General features: G+C 41.0%; 1 protein-coding gene across 1 annotated transcript in view; it reads left to right on the forward strand.

The window, feature by feature from the left end:
* The window catches only part of PDE11A (phosphodiesterase 11A), a gene marked incomplete at both ends in the record, with an annotated part of 418,278 nt that overhangs the window by 398,902 nt on the left and 162 nt on the right, over positions 1–19,214 (forward strand). The window lies entirely within an intron of this gene.

The following is a 19,214-nucleotide window of genomic DNA, read 5'->3' on the forward strand; positions in this document are numbered from 1 at the left end:
CCCCTGGCCCTATATTTTATTCCTTATTTTGAAACAGGATCTCACTGAATTGCAAAGGGCCTCACAAAGTAGCAGAGGATGGCCTCGAACCACGATCCTCCTGTCTCAGCCTCCCAAATACTGGGATTACAAGCGTGCGCCACCACTCGTGGCATACTTTATAGTATATTTTAAAAATTCTAGTTTCACCTTCCCTATTACTCTTCAGTGTTTTCCACGTACACTTGTTTACTTTTTCTTATAAGCTTTAAGATTTCAAGCCAGGCATGGTGGTGTGCACTTGTAATCGCAGCATTTGGGAGGCTGAAACTGGAGGATCACGGTTCGTGGACAGCCTCAGCTACTTAGTGAGGCCCTCTGCAACTTAGTGAGACCCTGTTTCAAAAACTAAAGAATAAACAATAGGACAGAGGGTGTAGCTCAGAGCTTGAATGCCCCTGGGTTCCATCCCCAGACCCACACACACAAAAAAAATTTTCATTCAGAAACAAATCCAGTGTCTTTTTATTTGGAAGCTTATTAACATAAATCTTCCCAACATATAAAAATAGAAAATATTGACCACTAAATGGAAGCTTTTATATGTCTTATGTTCCCTTTCTTAAACCATAATTCAAAGTTGTAATAAAATTATTGAGGGTATTGGCCCCACATTTCTATACATACAAATATTTCCCATATCTTAGCCTTTTAAAACTAATAATGTAATTCAAGAACAGCCACAATAATATACCCTCTGTCAGGTATTAAAGTGGACAGATGCACCTGTTTTTATGAACAAAATAAAAGAACTTAATTAGCATCTTTATCATATTATACACCCAGTGATATATGCAAAATATTCCCTTGTCTTCCTATTCTTTCTCTTCAAAATCTCAATCTCTTTATTATATTGTAGAATCAAGAAAAATAAGATTTCTTTATCATATTGAGGAGAGACCACCAAAATAATAAGAGGTTTTTTCCCCCCAAGAGACCTTTACCTAAAGTCAAAGCATTTCTCCTGGATTCTCTAGATCTCGTCCTCTGTGGGTCTTGGATGTACAGGCTTGCGAGCTCCTCTTTGTCCTGAATCTGAGCGTTGTTTGGCACTGGCATGAGGACCACCCTTGAGCTCTCACCACAAAAAAATGCTCACTCATCATGAGATGTGCATAGTGCTCACTAAGCAGTCATTACTACATAGTATTAGTCTTTTGACTTTTGGACTTTCAAAAATAATCTTAAAAATAGAATAAAAAATGACCAGCAAGTATTCTAGAATCCATTCTTGGAGGTCCTGTAGTACTTTACTCAGAATACCATTCCCAGTAAAGGCTGGGACTTACAATCACGTGTGTATACAACCCTTTCTCTCACAGGCACCCTATCCACTGTGTTTGGGGGAACACTAGGACTCAAGGCACATGGAAAGCATATAGAAATGTATAAAGAAAGAATGTTTGCAGCTCAGTGAACTAAAATGTTTAAATGGTCATGTTTCCACATTGAACTTTGCAAAAATACTATAGTAGTATCTATTTCTATAAAATCTCAGGTGGCCTAATTTTATTGGAAAACATTCTGGCGTGCGGGGATGTGGATTATTACCATGTGGCTATGTTTTAGTTACATGTTCCAACCACCTCTTATATGAAGCCCATTCATCAAAGGCGGTGGCTTCTGGGTCGGCAGCCATTCCTTCCAAGTCAGAAGTTGCCTACACAATGAACATGATTGATTAGCTACCAGTCAGCTCTGAAAACCCAACCAACAGGATAACCTAGGACAGTATCCTAGAGGGGCTCGTTATAACAGAAAAGACTGCTCTCCTTGTTCCCATTTACACGCGCTGTCTTTAGGCCTCCCTGTCATTTACTCCTTACAACCCTTGTTTCATTTTCCCAGGGCAAGGTAGGCTAGAGAAATCATAGGTAGGATTCACTGTCTACACCTGCTGTTGGGAAGTGATATTTCTTCCTTATTCAGCGAGGCAGCTTTACTTCCGTAAATTTGCCCTAAACTAGTACCGGGAACACTAGAACAAAAAAGTTGTTCCACCACCCTCTGCATTACAGTAAGATATGAGACAGCTTTTGTTACTAGTGTTTCACTTGCAATTTCTGATGCAACTACACCATGGGCTTTGTGCCCAGTCGGGACTGGACTGCCACCCTGCTTTATACCTAACTATGTAAACTTTGTCTCATGTAACTTAATTACCCCAGTCTCAGGTGCCATGCCTGTCCACACAGGACCCAAAATACCTCCTCTCAGCACTGATGTGAGGTTTTGTTTTGTTCTTTCTTTCTTTCTTTCTTCTTCTTCTTCTTCTTTTTTTTTTTTTTTTTTTTTTTTTTTTTTTGGTGGTACTGGGGTTCCTGGAAGCCCTTCTACCTCCGGGCTACATCCCAGACCTATTTTATATTTTTTATTTAATTGGAAACAGGGTCTCTTAAGCCAGCAAGGCTGACTACAAACCTGCGCGATCCTCCTGTCTCTGCCTCCCAAGTGCGGGGATTACAAGTGTGTGCCACCACGCCCGGCCTGTTGTGAGGTTTAATGCGCCCACATATAGAGAGCTCCTGGTGTGGCACTTGGGACACAGGATACCCTCATTACTCATCAGCCATTTCAATGAGATGTGTTTCTTTCTTCCTCTTTCTTTTCTTTTCCCTTCTTTTTCACCTTCTCCTCCTCCTCCTCCTCCTCCTCCTCTTTCTTCTCTTTCTCCTTCTCCTTCTCCTTCTCCTTCTCCTTCTTCTCTATCTCTCTCTCTGTCTCTCCCTCTCTGTCTCTCCAAGCAAACAGGTGGACTACAGAAGAGACTCAGCCACAGACACATTTTTTGTTTGTTTGTTTTTGTTTTTGTTTTGCAGGTCTGGGGATGGAACCCAGGGGCATTCAATCTCCAAGCTACACCCCTTGCCCAATTGTTTATTCTTTATTTTGAAACAGGGCCTCACTAAGTAGCTGAGGCTGTCCACGAACCACGATCCTCACGTCTCAGCCTCCCAAATGCTGGGATTACAAATGTGCACCACCACACCCGGCTCACGGACACGTTTTATTCAACTGAACATGGCTTTTAACATTGTAAAACGCCCAGTTTGCCGTAGTCCCCAGCACTCCCTACTGTATTATGCAGCCTGCTTATTAACTTTACTGGCCTGGCACTATAGGCTTCATTTAAAACTCTTACCCTATCTTGTAGAAATAACAGTGCTATTAATCCAAGGAGACTAACATTCTTGCCTCATTAATTCAGAATGTTAATGTCATTTGTGAATATCATTTTCCACAAAAGAATCCCTTGAGCATATAAATAAGATAAGCTAAACAAGCAACCTCCGAGGTCAGGAAGAAAATAGAAAGGGAGAGAGGAAAGCATTGTTGCCTTTTCACTTCTACATGCACAACTAATCTGCTGCGAAGATTGGAAAGAAAGTGATATCTTTCTAAGTTATTACTAGCCCTGTAATTAGCTCTCAGAACATTAGACATTGATGCTACAAACATCATCTTCAGTTGTAACTTGGGTAGACTGTGCCGTTAAGATTCCCACTGCAGATCTGAATCATTCTTGCGTTGGATTCTAATGAGCATGCTTGCTTTCATACTAAGCATTACCTCTGTGGCTTTATCATTTTTACTGTTACTTGGGCAAGTGTCTCACATTATTTAGGTTTTAAGACTACCAATATCATTTACAAGACCAAAAAATCTAAAAATCTGACAACATATTTTTGGCATTTTCAAAAGGAGAAAAAAAAAAAATCTCCCACAGTCAACTGTCATTACTGAATAGCAGTATATCTATACAGTAAAGACCACATGTAGGAAAAAAAAATAGTTTTCCCAGCTGGAAAAAAGCAATTCACCTTAGGTGATAAACATGGTAGATAGTAAATTCTCATTAAGGAGAAAATGACTAGTTGCTGGTTTTCCTCTCTGAGTTCACCTGGATAGAGAAAATCCAGGCTAAATGGATGCTGCCAACTGGTTCCTCTAAGTCCACCTTCGCTAGAAGCCTCATTTCATAGACCTGTTTACTCTTCTACCAGAGGAAGTCGGCACCCTCTGCTAGTATGTGCTGAATCCCCATAACATGACCAAGACGCCGAGCACAGGAAAGAAAGAAAAAGAAAGAAAGAAAGAAAGAAAGAAAGAAAGAAAGAAAGAAAGAAAGGAAGGAAGGAAGGAAAGAAAGAGAGGGAGGCGGAGAGAAGGAGGGAGGAAGAGAAGGAGGGAGGGAGGAGGGAGGGAGGAAGGAAGGAAGGAAGGAAGGAAGGAAGGAAGGAAGGAAGGAAGGAAGGAAAGTGTCCCTTTCTGTTTAGAAGATTCTGGAGGCACAAGGAAAAGGAAGGTAACTGCTAGGTAGCCCCTAATTCTCACTGGCTCAGTTATAAAAGGCTGCTCGGCAAGAGTTGGCACCATGTTTCTGTGTTGTATAAGGTGGGACTCCCTAAAGCCAGTTCAAAGTCTGGGAGTCTCAAATGCAAGCAACTCCTAGGATGGCAAAACACAGCACATGGAAACAGCAAGAGACCCATTATTTGGAGTTCAGAAGCTCCCTCACATTAGTTGGAACAGAAGTGAAAATGTGTTCCCTCAAATAGCCAGGGAGCCTAGAGGTACAGTTGCAGGGTAGAAGCCTCATACAGTACTTACTACATTATCTTAAGCAATTCTGTGCAAATTCATTTTTGCATGACCTCAAGTTGCAAAAGCTATTGAATCGGGGAGGAAGAAGCAAGGTTGAGGGGTCAGTTTGCTGGCTCCCAGCTGGACCCTGAGCCAGTGCCATCTGCTCTCACATGTAGTAACCTTTTCCTTTTTTTTTTTAACTTCAGAAAATGTTAAAATGCATAGAAAGATGTATATGTAAATTTTCTAGAAAAAAAGTGTTAGTTTTGTATTTCAAAGTTCTGTTATTGTACCATAATCCAAATGTTCCACCAGGTTTTGTACTTTTGTTTTCTAATTTTGCTATCGTTTACTTCCACAAGTCTCCTTTTCTTATAGGGTCTTCTAGGCCACATCAAAGGATGTGACCTTGATATGATGAGTATATTCATATCAACTGGGAACCATTGAAATGCTCAGAATAGAGAATGGCAGGCTGGGATTTGTGGGTTTTTTGTGGGGGGAGTACTGGGGATGGAACCCAGGGGCATTCTACCTCTGAGATACATCTCAAGCCCTATTTTGTATTCTTTATTTTGAAACAGGGTCTCACTGAGTTGCAAAGGGCTTCACTAAGTAGCTGAGGTTGTCCGTGAACCATGATGCTCCTGTCTCAGCCTCCCAAATGCTGGGATTACAAGCGTGCACCACCACGCCCAAGATTTGTGTTTTTGATCAACCACCAATGGTGGCTTCAATGTAGGAGTGTACTGGTTGGCAGGACCAGCTAGAACACACTGTGACAGAATTTAAACATTTGGAAGGATGGTGTAACCTGAATTCGGTTTGTAGAAATGTCAATAGATTGATGTACAAAGATCCTTTAGAATCAGGGTTGACAGGACATAGTGGAGAAAAGAAGGAGAAATCATGGAGTTCAGGGCTGAGCTGGGTATTAATGCCCACCTCCCTGGTAAAGTCAACCTGAAAGCAGAAGGATGCTCAAAGGAAGATGATGAGCCCAGCTCTGGTGAGTCAGTTCACTGTATCTCTAGCTCTCATGACACATGGAAGGGTGAGATGAGGCAAGCCAGTGCAGTTCTTAGCCAACAGCATCACTGCAGTGTCACACATAAAATCCAGGGATGTGTCCGATTAAATCACAAACCATCTTGACCTGCTAGAACCAAGAGGGATTTGCAGTTCACTGGTTCACTAAAAAGTTAAGACTTGCCCCCATACCTGGTGATAGTCTTCTTTTTTTTCCTTCTCCTTCTCCTTTTTTCTTCTTCTTCCTCTCCCTCTTCCTCCTCCTCTCTCCCGCCTCCTCTCCTCTCTCCCGCCTCCTCTTCTCTCTCTCTCCCTCTCTCTCTCTCTCTCTCTCTCTCTCTCTCTCTCTCTCTCTCTCTCTCTCTCTCTCTCTCTCTCTCCTCTCCTCTCCTTCTCCCTCCCTCCCTCCCTCATTCTTGTTGTTTTGTTTTGGTACTAGGAATTGAACCCAAAGGCATTCTGCTTATGAGCTAACATCCCTATCCACATTTTAGTTTTTTTAACATTTGAAACAGGGGCGCTCCAATTTGCTGAGGGTCTTGATAAGTTGCTGAGGCTGGCCTTGAACTTCTGATTCTCCTGTCTCATCTTCCCAAGTACTGGGATCACAAGCATGTGCCATGGTGCTCAGCTCCCTGGTCACTTTTTTCTAAAGCCATACCTTAACTAGAAACCTTCCCTTTTTCTCAGAGATGCATTGTTCCTAGTCATCAGGTGAACTCAAGGGAATTTCAGGACCTGCCATCACTTGCACATCCTCTTGTCCCTCCTGTTGAAGATCTGAGCAGAGCTGATGCCAATTCATCATGTTATCAATAATTTTCCATTTCAAAATGCCAATCCCCAAGTGGGTTTTCGACACTTTCATTCAGAAAGGAAATAATCATAATAGTAAAGTGATCCTGTCCACAATAACAAGGATATTGCCTCAAATAGATATTTGAGATGAGTTCCAAGTCTAATTTTATTTTTTATCAAAAAAATGTTATTTCAAAAAATATTCTACCTTCTTTCTCTTTTAACTTACATTGTATCTCTTAGTTTCTAATTATTTCTCTTGGGTAAAGTGAGAGTGAGGAAAGACAAAAATATTAGGTCATAATTGCTAGCAACTCTGGAAATTAAGTCATATTGCTAGCAACAGAGTTAGAAACAATACGCTAGAAACAATAGGAGGGCCAAACCATCTTCTCTCTTTGTCCTTTGAAAAAAATGAATGGCCAGCTCAAATAGTTTCCTAAAAGTTTAAAGTTTTCCTTAATAGCGTTGTAAAGGTATTAGTTGCACAGTTAGATATTTTCAGTTTGAAAGACAAATCTGGTTTTTTGTTTGTTTGTTTGTTTTTCTATTGGTGCACTGTATTCATACATCATAGTGGGATACAAACTTTTGTAGACATACATGCACACATCGCCCAGTCAGCCCCCACCTAATCCCCACCCCATTCCCTCCCCATCCCTCCTTCCCATGCTTGGCTTAGTTGTTGACATCTAGTATTATAGCAATTTATCCAAAATTAAAAATGATAATCTCACATAACAGTTTCAGTTGTCTGATACCAAGCTTTTGATGACTTAAAGATAACATTTCAATATTTCTTTTTGCTTTCTTTCTTACCAGAGAATTTTTTTTCTATTTTTTTAGGTGAAACTATCATATATTTATATATTTATTTTTCAGAAAAAAATCTATCCTAATATGGAATATGGATTCTAGATACCCAAAACGATCTTGAAAAAGAACAAAGCTAGAAGATATATATTTTCTGATTTCAAACCATATAAAGCTACAATAATTGAAACAGTGTAGTACTGTTCTAAAGGCAGATATATAAACCATTGGAGTTAAATACAAGCCTAGAGCTAAATTCTTCCCTATATTATCAAGCTATTTTTGACAAGGTTTCCACGAACATTTGGTGGTGGAAATAATAATCTTTTAACTAAATATTGTTGAAAAATAATAATTACATGGAAAAGAATAAAATTGGACCCTTACCTAATCCCATATACAAGTATTAACTCAAAATAGATAAAAGACCTAAATATATATATAAATCTTAAGACTATAAACTTTCAGAAGAAAATCTGGGTCATAAAACCTCACAACAATGAAATTGGCAGTGATTTCTTGGATGTGATTTCAATGGCACAGGCAACAGAAGAGTATACAAACTCCCTAAAAAATAAAAAAATATTGTATATCCAAAGACAATGTAAACAGAGTTAAAAGTTACTAATAGAATTGGATAAAATATTTCCAAATACTATATCTGAAGGTATATTAATATTCCAACTAGAAATCCTAAAAATTAACAACAATAAAGGCAAACAATACAATTTAGAGATAGGTAAAAGACTAACATAAATAATGAATCTCCACAGATAACCAATCTTAGTTGTCTGTTGGATGAAAAATCTTGTTTCTCTGGTTCTGGTGTGTGTTACCTATTTCTTCTTTGTAGTTAATCTCTTTGAGTATTTTCTCTAGTGCTGGTTTTGAAGACATAAATTCCTTCAGTTTCTGTTTGTCATGGAAGCTTCTTATTTTTCCATCTAATTTGATAGAAAGTTTTGCTGGGTAGGAAATTTTTGGCTGGAAGTTGTTTTCTTTCAGAGTTTGGAATATGTTACTCCAAGCCCTTCTGGCTCTCATGACTTGGCTTGGGAAGTCTGGAGTGATTCTAATTGGTTTGCCTCTGAATGTCACTTGGCCCTTTGTTTTTGTTGCCTTTAAGATTCTCTGCTTGGCTTCCACATTGGTCAATTTGACAATTATGTGGCGTGGGGATCCTCTTCTCCGATCCTGTCTAAAGGGAGTTCTATAAGTTTCCTGGATCTGTGTTTCAACCTCTTGCTCTATGTTTGGAAAATTTTCTGCTATTACTTCCTTGAAGAGATTGTTGATCCCTTTGGTATCACTTTCTTTTCCCTCCTCTATTCCAATTATTCTTAGGTTAGCTCTCTTAAAATGGGCCCATATTTCTTCAATGTCAGATTCCTGCTGTTGGATATTTTTTTCTAGATTAGAAACTATGCATTCATTTTTGGAATGATCATCTTCTAAGAGCGAGATTTTGTTCTCCATGTGGTCTAATCGGTTGTTTGTGCTTTGAATTGAGGCCTTTACTTCATTAATTGCATCCTTTATCTCTTTTTGGCTCTCTCTGAGTTCTTTTCGAAGCACCTCTATTATTTCTACAGTTATTTTCCTGATTTGATCTTCTAGAAATCTCTGATTTTCTGTTTTATCGGGTTCTGATGTTGTGGGGTTGTGGGCATTCATTGCTCCAGTGTTATTCCTCTTTCCCATGATTTTGGAAGTTTGTGCCTTCTCTGGGTTCTTCCCTTGGGTCACTATGACTTCACTTAAGGTGCTCTGGATCTCGAGTCTGTGGTATCTCAGACCCCACTACTCCTTTACTGGGTTGTATCACAGAGTCTCTGGCCCAGGGAGTCGATAGAGGCTTCTTTAAACTATGGGGGGTGCCAGGTTGCACGTTCTCCTATGGTGTGATATCTCTGCCACCGCCACTCCCCCACTGGGTCAAGACCCAGGGAGTACAGTACTGGGATTTCTCCTCTGTGGCCCGCAATTTGACTCACTGTTCTTGAGTTCGCAGATGTAGCTGTACTGGACTCATTGAATTTGCTGCTGCTGCCGCCGGTGGCACTATGGCGCTGCTGCTACGCCCTCGGCCATGAGGCTGGCTTATTTCTTCTTGGTTTTGAATTCCACTCTGAGAACTTGCAACGTGTGCTGAGCTCAGCCACTGGGAGCTTTAGATGTTCCCTGCGCTGAAAAATCCCGCCTGGCTGTTCTGCAGCGGCTCACCTCGGCTTGCTGTAGCCGTCCGGTGAATTCGCCGCTGCCGCCGGCAATATGGCGCTGCTGCCGCCTCCTCAGGCGTGAGGCCCGTGTATCTCCTCTGTGGCTCTGAGCTCTGTTCTCAATCCACTTTCTCTCTGGAGCATGGCGATTTTTTTGTTTCTCTGGTGATGGTGTTTTCTGGCTATGAAAGGCGCTGATTTTGTGGTAATGGAGGTTGGTTGTTAGCGGGGCTCTTAAGCCCCGCTTTTCTCGGTCGCCATCTTCCCGGAAGTCACAAATCTGGTTTTGATTAGATTTCTTTATGGCCCCTCCCAAAAACAGAATATATAGGAGCATTTGCTTTTCCTAAGAGTCAAAGTAAACCATGCTCTTTTCTTATACTTCTGTCTCACATGTAGCCTTTGAGTCCATAAGTGATTGTGGCCATCCAGTAAGCCCACGCTGGGTCAGATGGCAGCAGATGTGGATCCTGATGGTGGAAGGAAATCAGGGCCAGCGCCTGGCTCCTAGCAGCTTGGTGAGCTGACAAAAACACGGTGTCAGGAAGAATAGTAGTAAGAAAAAGTGCTATATTCATCTCCCAAGGGGATCATTCAAGGTTTGTTTTAACAACAGGACTCTGTATCAGATCAGAATGCCCTGACTCCACTCTAAGCCACTGGCAGATGTCTTAGCCTTAGCCATTCTTCCTGCCACTGGTCTGTGTGAGGAGTAGAAGATGGGCTGCCTTTTTCTGGGGATGTGGAGTTAGGTGCTACAGATTAAAAGATAAAAGACTGTTTCTCTTCTCTCCTCCTCCTCCTCCTCCTCCTCCTCTTCCTCCTCCTCCTCTTCTTCTTCTTCTTCTTCTTCTTCTTCTTCTTCTTCTTCTTCTTCTTCTTCTTCTCTCTCTCTCTCTCTCTCTCTCTCTCTCTCTCCTCATGAGATAGGAGGTATATTCGTCAGCTTTCTATTATTACAGCAAAATGTCTGAAATCATTAACTCATAAAGAGAGAAAGGTTTATTTTGGTTCATATTTTCGGAGGTTCCAGTTGAAGACTAGGCAGACTCAGTGCTTTGGGTCTCTGATGGGGGTGCCAGATGGCTATATTGGAAGCATGTGACAGAGCAAACTGCTCACATCATGCTCATGAAACAAAATAGAGGAAATAAAAGGGTCCCATTATCCCCTTTGAGAATATAACTGGAACGACCTACAGACCTCCACAAAAGCTCTCCTCCCAAAGACTCAGCCACCTCCCAAGACCGCCACCCTGGGGATCAAGAATCTAACACATGGGCTTTGGGGCATAGCATTAGGTGAAACAAAGTTGTTTGAAAGATGATAAGGAACTTCAGACTGCTGACCATGGTAGAGTTAACAGGCCAAAAATTTTAAATAATAATAATAAAGAGAAAAAACAGAAAAATATATGAAACAACAGTTCCAGATAGCAAAATACACAACACAACTCTTAACTGTGAATGGAACAAATGAAATGAGCCTTACATTTGTCCCAACTCACTACCTGAAGAGAATTTCCTAGCCACATATCAAAGAAGAAAAGTCCAAGCAGAGCCCAGTGGCCTCAGTGAGTTGAGGACGCAGAGCCAGGAGTCTGCAGTGGCCACGGAGGTTAGAATTTTCATGGAGAGAAAGGAGCTATATAGCTCTGCAAGAGGGAACTTTTAGTCTTCAGCTTAATGTTGCTCACTACATCTGTGCAAGCAAACTACTGACACTGAAGGAAAAGCACCTAGAGAGCCCGGAGGCTGGGGGACAGTCTATGTTTCTACCACCCAGAGTACCAGGAAAACACCTTGAAATACACGAGGTATGTGTACAGTTCTCAGAGGGTATTGCATTAGTAGTGGAGCCAAATTAGCCCTAGACTAAAGGCTGTTGTGGACCCACCTAGAGAGTTCGAAAGCAAGCCTTGAGGGGACTGAACCATGCCTAAGTAGTCTAATAACATTTAAAAATAAAATGTAAAAGTGTTTGAAGAAACTGAAAAAAGTTTATTACCCAACAATATAAAATCTAGTTTCTATCCGAACAAGAACTAGAGCATGAAAAGAAGCAAGAAAATTTGACCCATAATAATGAGAGAAATCAATCAATACAGGCATAAAAATCATACAAATCATATATTTAGTAGAGAAGGGCACTAAGATAATTTGTATGCTTGTATTTTACATGTTCAAGACAGTAAAGAAGAAATTAAATATGTTAAAACAAAAAAGACCTAAATCTAAAACTTCTGGAAATGAAAACTCTAATTTCTAGGATAAGAAATACAACAAATGGGGTTCATAGCAAATGAAGCACTCCAGAAGGAAAACTCAGCAATAGAGACGGTCCAAAATGAAATTCAAATATAGAAAAGACTGAAAATAAATGGACAGCGTACCAGTTGAGCTTCAGGACAATACCAAATGGCTTAATATATGTATAATCAGATACCCAGGAAGAAAGGGTAGGCATTAGAAATGTTTGAAGAAAAAACAGTGGAAATATAAATAGCCCTTAGCTTCCATTAGGAAAAATAATAGGATAAACAGATTAAAATAGCAACAGAATATTAGGTAGCCACAAAAAGTGAGAAAATCTTATATTTTTATTCACATCAAGATGGAAAATTTCTTGTAGGACACAAAATATCAATAACATCTATGCTTCTTAGAAAGAAAACCCAGTGCTTAGGGAAGGGGGAAATTTTACACTGTACTCTTGTATCTCTTGACCTATGTAAATGTGGTACTCAAAACATAAGTAAAATATGTAATGAACTGTGCTTGTCACAGGGAGTGTGGCTAGAAGTTGGGTTCCTCAGCCACCCAGATGACTAGAAGCCCAGGGCTATGTTCTTGTGTAGGGCAAGTATCCCATGCCCTGGAGGGAGCTGGAGGGGTTGGCTCCCAGGTAGCATCTATGGGGCTGCCCCAAGAGAGAAGCTTGCATCAGAGCGGGCTTCTCAGGGCAGATCCACCTTAGCTTGACTTGAAGCATCACAGGTCGTCAGTCCTGCCCTGCCTCAGAAGACTTTGATTTAAAGGAAGCGCACGCCAAGGATGAGAGCCACTAGGAAGAAGTTACAGGATGCTGATGTCAGCTCAGCACATGAAAAAGTAGTCTCGAATCAGAACAAGGAGTAGCACGTACCCTCCTTGGAAGGTAGAGCCCTCACTGCCTCTGGACACGCTGAACAGCAGCTCGGTGATCACGTAGCAGAGATGACTGAGCAGAGTCAGGCAACCTGTGGCCGATGCAGGCAATGCTAACCCTATGAAGACTCATGAGAGGGTACTGATGGTGTCCTTTACCTTCTTTGTCTTTCTCCATTCTCTTCTCCCTTTTTCTTTTGCTAAGTGAGGAGCAAACAGAAATAGAGATATTTTAGTGGAGTTCCACCAGTGTCCCTCGCTGGTGACAAGCTGTCAGGAATGGCCATGTCTTTGCATATACTAGAAGCAAGTGTCTTGGTCATGGAACTTTTCAGGTAATCACCATAGGTAGACCTTGGAGTTTAAGTTTGCAGATAATCCTTTGCTTTACCGATACCCTAAAAGTTTCATATTCTCTTAGCTGATTGCATTTATGCAACAAATTTATAGTCTGAGTCATTCCTCAGGACAGGATGTTTGCTCCCCTTGCCTAAAACCAGCACCTGATCTGGGGGAAATGGTCTGGCTTGGCAATTCTGTCTCAGGAGAGTAGGAAACAGAGAAAGACGGAATTCTGAGAAATACGCACCCCACACACATTACTTTACTCAACACAAAGGAAGCAAGAGGGAGAACAAAGAACAGGATAAAGGAAAGAAAGCTGTTTGGGACTAAGCCAAATAAACTTAAATGGTTTAAGGAATAAATCGGTGGAGTAATTCGAATCATGGGCAGGTGCTATGAATGTAATTTAGTAAATGCTCGGGAACCTGCCAAGGAAGAGAAAAATGTGTTGCTTTTGAGATCATTTCCCAGCAGCTTCATAAAAGAAAACTGATTACAGGAATTTAATAAGTAAAACAGAGCCAGAAATATTATAATCAAATGAGTTTTTAATTACATTTCAAGCAGAAAAAAATTCCAATTTGTGCTCCTGGGATTAAAAAAAAATAAGTTCTAGAGAAATGCTTTTGTAGCAGGAAAATAACATAAACACTAATTTCCATAGGAATTATAGCAGTCAGTTTAATTAAAAGGCTTGATCAGAGTAAAGAGGAGCTGGTGCCAAACCATACTAAATAAAACCCTGGCAGGCTCTGCTACCTCACACTGGCCTCTAAACCAAAACACGGCTTTGGGTGGCAAACGATATCTGCATCTTTCTCATGGAAATAAAGGTTTTGACCACTTCCTGAGTTATGATGCTGCCTTCATATCACATGAAATAACTAGTACATGTGATTTAAAATTAGATGCTTTTGCTTAGTGTGATAAGGAGAGGGGGGGTAGAGGGAGAGGGAGAGAGAGAGATTTTCTGTTTACAGTGCATTGATGTAAAGAAAGGTTCCATCTCAACTAAGGAGGAGTGCTCACTGTTCATTAGAATGCCTGATTATTTCTTGACTTTGGCTTCCTATTCCCCTTTCTTAGCTTGTATCTAGTTAAATTTTATTCCTATCCCTCTAACTCCCCCAAGTGGAAGGATATTTGAGGGGATAAATCAAGTTTACTAACAGTTTACAACTGTGCATGGTGGGGGTTGGGGGAGAACCTGCCCCCTTCTTCCCACTGGAGGGTTTGGATACTGACCACCCCAACCACAAAATGGATGTAGAAACCCTAGAGAAAACTTTGGAAGATATGCTGAAATTCCAGTGGCTTAATTTTGTGTTTAACTTTTGTCCCCTTTGTGATGAAGGAACATAGCTCTAAGGTGTCTTCATGGGACCAGAGGGGTATAATTCATGGTCACAGAACAAAAGAAGCCAACTGACCCAAGGCGTAAAGTGAGAACGTCACCTTTCCAAGGGCTAACATTCCCATAGCTCCATGTTTCTTTTTTTATTCATTGTTTTATAGGAAAAAAGTAAAGCTATCTCTTGTGGTTACCTTTATGTTACAAGAGAGGGACGCTTTAATACGTCGGCATTCTGAGAAAAATAGACTGGCTGACAGGGCAGATCATTATAAAAGTTGTGAGATAGAGCAGGGGAGAAAACTAGATTATTCTTCTTGTGGGGAGGAAGACTGTGGCCTTGGCGTCCCGCTTGTGAGTGAGCGGGCGAGTCTCTTCCCCTATGGCAACCTCTGATGCTCAGCAGAGTTAGAAGACGCCCTAGATGCTGAGGGTGATTGGATTCCCCGTGAAAAGAGAAAATGAAGAGAAACCTTACACTGGGAGTGACGCAGCATGGAGTCAGGAGGCCAGATGGACTCCAGAGGAAAGTCAGAGCACGTGGAAGTAGGATCTGGAAATCATGAGGAGTTACAAAGATTCCTGGAAGCCGGGCGTGGTGGGGCACGCTTGTAATCCCAGCATTCGGGAGGCTGAGACGGGAGGATCGCGGTTCACGGACAGCCTCAGCTACTCAGTGAGGCCCTCTGCAACTCAGTGAGACCCGGTTTCAAAACAACGAATACAAAATAGGGCAGGGGATGTAACGCAGAGGTAGAATGTCCTTGGGTCCCACTCCCGGTACTGAAAAGAAAAAAAAAAGAAGAAGAAAAAAAGATTCCTGGAGCATGAAATCGGCTTGAAGCCAAGTTTTATCCAAATTTCAAGGGACAGGAGGACTCCAAGTGATATAAACATTCCATTCAAAGAACAGTCATGAGCGTTCTATGCTTATAAAAGATGATGGGTGATAACATTGAGGAAGAAGAAAGAAGAAAGGAGAGAGGGAGGGAAGATTGGGATGGGGAAGGAGGAAGAAGGGAAAGCAGTTTCTGGGGCCGGGTACGACCCCAGCCTGACGACAAACAGCAGTCATACTCTAAGCATCCTCAGAAGTTCACGTGTTCAGATTCCGATGATTTAGGATTACTAAAATTATTAACCAGTTTAAATTATTTTTTTCCGTACCAAGAATGGAACTGAGGGGCATTCTACTTCCAAGCGACACCCCCAGCCCAAGTTTTTCATTCTTTCTAATTTCAAAACAGGGTCTCACTGAGTTGCAGAGGGCCTCGCTAAGTAGTGGAGGCTGTCCTCAAACCGCGATCCTCCGGTCTCAGCCTCCTGAATGCTGGGATTACAAGCACGCGCCACCACGCCAGGCTCAAGCAGTTTAAACTACTTAAAGACAAAGGTTGAGTCCACATAATTTCAAGATGTGTACCTTAATCTTTGTTTTCTCTTCTCAGTTTTATAAGAGCTTCCGTTCTTCTGTGCTGCATCCTCAACAACTTTTTTTTACATATTCATTTATGTGGCAGGCTAGTGCCTTATTCTTGATTTTTACTTGAGAAAAACGATGGTATTATCCACATGTTTCAAAACAAATGGTAAGATCACAAAAGGAACTCTTAACTTCCTATACAGATTCTGGTCTTCCTCCTCCAGTGCAAGGATTAAAGATCATTGGTGATCCTAACATGCAAGGGAGGGTTTTATTATCTGTTGAATGCAGAGGCATTGTGAGGAAGAGCTACAAAGAAGCGCATAGAGCAGCTGGCCTTGTATCTAACACACAGCACGTGCTCACGGCCGGAAGCCCCTTCTTATCCCTGTGGGGCCAGGTTTTTGTACTTCTTTGAGAGCCTGGAGATGGAAAATAGGCCCCAAAAGTACAGTGCTTTATAAATTCATAGGTTCTCATTAATTCTGTCCATGTGTGAACTGCTACTTTTAAAATGACACTATGGGAATATATATTCTTTCTTTCTTTTTTTATTTTGGAACAATGCCGGGGTCCAGCCCTAGCAGGAGTCGGGGGTTGTGTGTTGGTGAGAGAAGACTCTGACACACGAGACCGGATGGCAGCTTCTCCAACTTTATTTAGGATTTGTTATAATCTTTATACTTTTTTTTTTTTTTTTTTTTTTTTTTTGGCAGAGTAGACAAAAGCAGCGTCACACAAGCAGAAACTTTAAGGACAGAAAAAGTCTTTAACAGACTTCAGGGCAGGGTGCCAGACATTTAAATAATCATAGAAAGTATGCTTTGTCTCATCACAAGGCCAGCTTGAGCTTAATCTTATATGTTGGCCCAAACTAAGGTCAACTTGAACTTAATCTTTGGCCCAAATTTTATCCTTGGGAAAAAAAAGATCTTTGCTGACTCAGTCTCTCACATGTCGCTGCCCATCTATCTATTTTAGTTATAATGCATATACATAAAATTTTAATTATACATATTAATTTAAATAATTTTAAAATAATTCTTTTGAAGGGGGAAGGACTAGTTTTTCTCGCGGGGGACTCCAGCCTTTGCGGGTCCCCTGGCCGAGCTTTTGCTCAAGGCCTGCACGAGATTCGGTAGCAAAACAGGGTCTTAGTACATTCCGAGGGTTTCACTGAGTTTTCAGAGGCTGGCCTAAAAGCTGCAATCCTCCTGTCTCAGCCTCCCAAGTACTGGGATTACAGGTATGAGCCACCACACCTGACTTTTGAATACACTTTCGATATTTAAATCATTTAACCAGTTAAAAAATAAAAAGAAGAATCTCACTCAAGGCAAAACCCAAATGTTAGTAGTAATTATCTTTTTTTTTTTTTTTTTTTTTTTTTTTTTTTTTTTTTTTTTGCAGTACTGGGGATGGAACCCAGGTGGAACCCAGGGACATTCTACCTCCAAGCTACACCCCCAACCCTTGTGTTTTTATTCTTTATTTTGAAACAGGGTCTCACTGAGTTGCGGAGGTCCTCAATAAGTAGCCGAGGCTATCCGCGAACCTTGATCCTCCTGTTTCTGCCTCCCAAGCACGGGGATTACAAGCGTGCGTCACCACGCCCTGCTAAACCTCAATTTTAAAAAGGATAAAGGCCATGTTTTTAAAAGATTAAATGTCATCCAAATCTTGTTTCTTTTTTTATCGGGTTGTTCAGAAAATAAAAGTCTTCCAAACCCTTTGTGTTATAAGTTTTACATGGGAGACTTTAGTTAAACTTATTTTTTATATTCCTTCACATATAGTTGCTTAATAGATATTTATGCTAATCATATTGTACTGGTTGCATATGTCTGAAACCTTTCATAATAAAAAGTAAAAGATTTAAATATAAATAGGCATACATTTAAAAGAAAGAGCCAGGCGTGGTGGCTCAGGCTTGTAATCCCAGTACTTGGGAAACTGAGACAGGCAGATCATAGGTTCTCAGCTACTTAGTGAGGCCCTCCGCAATTTAGTGAAACCCTATTTCAAAGTAAAGAATAAAAAAAAAATAGGGATGGGGATGGAGCTCGGAGGTAGAATGCTCCTGGGTTCAATTCCCAGTTCCAGTCAATCAATCAATCAATGAGAAGAAACTCTATAAACTTTTTTTTTTGTGTAATGAGAATGAGCACAGAGGCTTACTACCTATAAACTACACCCCCAGTCCTTTTTTATTTTGATACAGGGTTCACCAAGTTACTGAGGGTGTTGCTAAGTTACTGAGACTGGCCTCAAACCTGCAATCCTCCTGCCTCAGCCTCCCAAGTAGTAAGATTACAGGCATGTACCTCCATGCCCCACTTTTATAAACTTTAGAGTTCACCTTTTGCTTAAATACATACATATAACAGAGAAGATTAGATAGATAGATAGATAGATAGATAGATAGATAGATAGGGCAAAGAATAAAAACCTTTCCTGTTGGGCAGAGTAAACTGTGCTAGTCCTCTAGTCTAGAAGGTGTTGCTTCCTGAGTTTGTTCTAGCCCCACTTCAGGACAACATCCTCAGCACCCCCATCCCTGCGTAGACTCTGATGTGAAAGGGACGGATCATCTTAGTATAATTAAAAGGAATCGTCCAACTGTCAGGGATCTCATTCCACTACCGGGGGCCATTCAAGTTGTCTGAAGCCACAAGCTTAAACCATTATGGAGTAGGGGAACTCTATCATTAATAATAATAACACAAAATTAAATGCAAAGGAAAATGACTAGGAGGGTCTGGCGCAAGTGAGGACCCTGCAGCCTGACGTCAGCTGGTGGAGTGGGCCAGCTGCCTGTCTGGCCACACCACGCTTCCTTCCCCGTCTCCACTGCCCTCTGTGGTTCGCGTCAGTACTCCCTTCCCTCTCTGACATACCTGCTTCCAAACTCATCCCCATGTGTATGTGTATAGTTAGCATGGCTCTCAGATCTTTTAACTTTAGAAAGCCCCCCCCCCCACACACACACAAGGGCATCTGTGGCAGGGCAAATATAGGTTTATTTTTGTAAAAATTCAAATCATAGTCTATTGAGATCCAGAGCCCTCTCTGGCAGGCAGAGATACACATATTTGTAGACATGTGTAAGCTGAATATTTTGTTTTCTGTCTTGTTTGATGTGGTTGTAAAACACAATGGGAGTCTATGAGGCTGGCTCCCCCTAGAGTGGTACACAGCCACCATATCTTATTTTTTCATTCTCTGAATAAGTTCTACTAAGACAATGTAATGGCATTAAATGTATGTCTACTTCTTATTAATAGCTTATATGTACCAAAATAATCATTTTGATTTCCTACAGCCAGTTTCCGTTCTCTTTATTAATGAAATGTGAAAAATCATATCCATCACTGATCCAGCTTCCTCTCTCCCTACCTGTTTTCTTTCTTTCTCTCTTTCTTTCTCTCTTTCTTTCTTTCTTTCTTTCTTTCTTTCTTTCTTTC

Source organism: Muscardinus avellanarius, assembly GCF_963383645.1.
Source record: "Muscardinus avellanarius genome assembly, chromosome: 2".
Lineage (NCBI taxonomy): Eukaryota > Metazoa > Chordata > Mammalia > Rodentia > Gliridae > Muscardinus > Muscardinus avellanarius.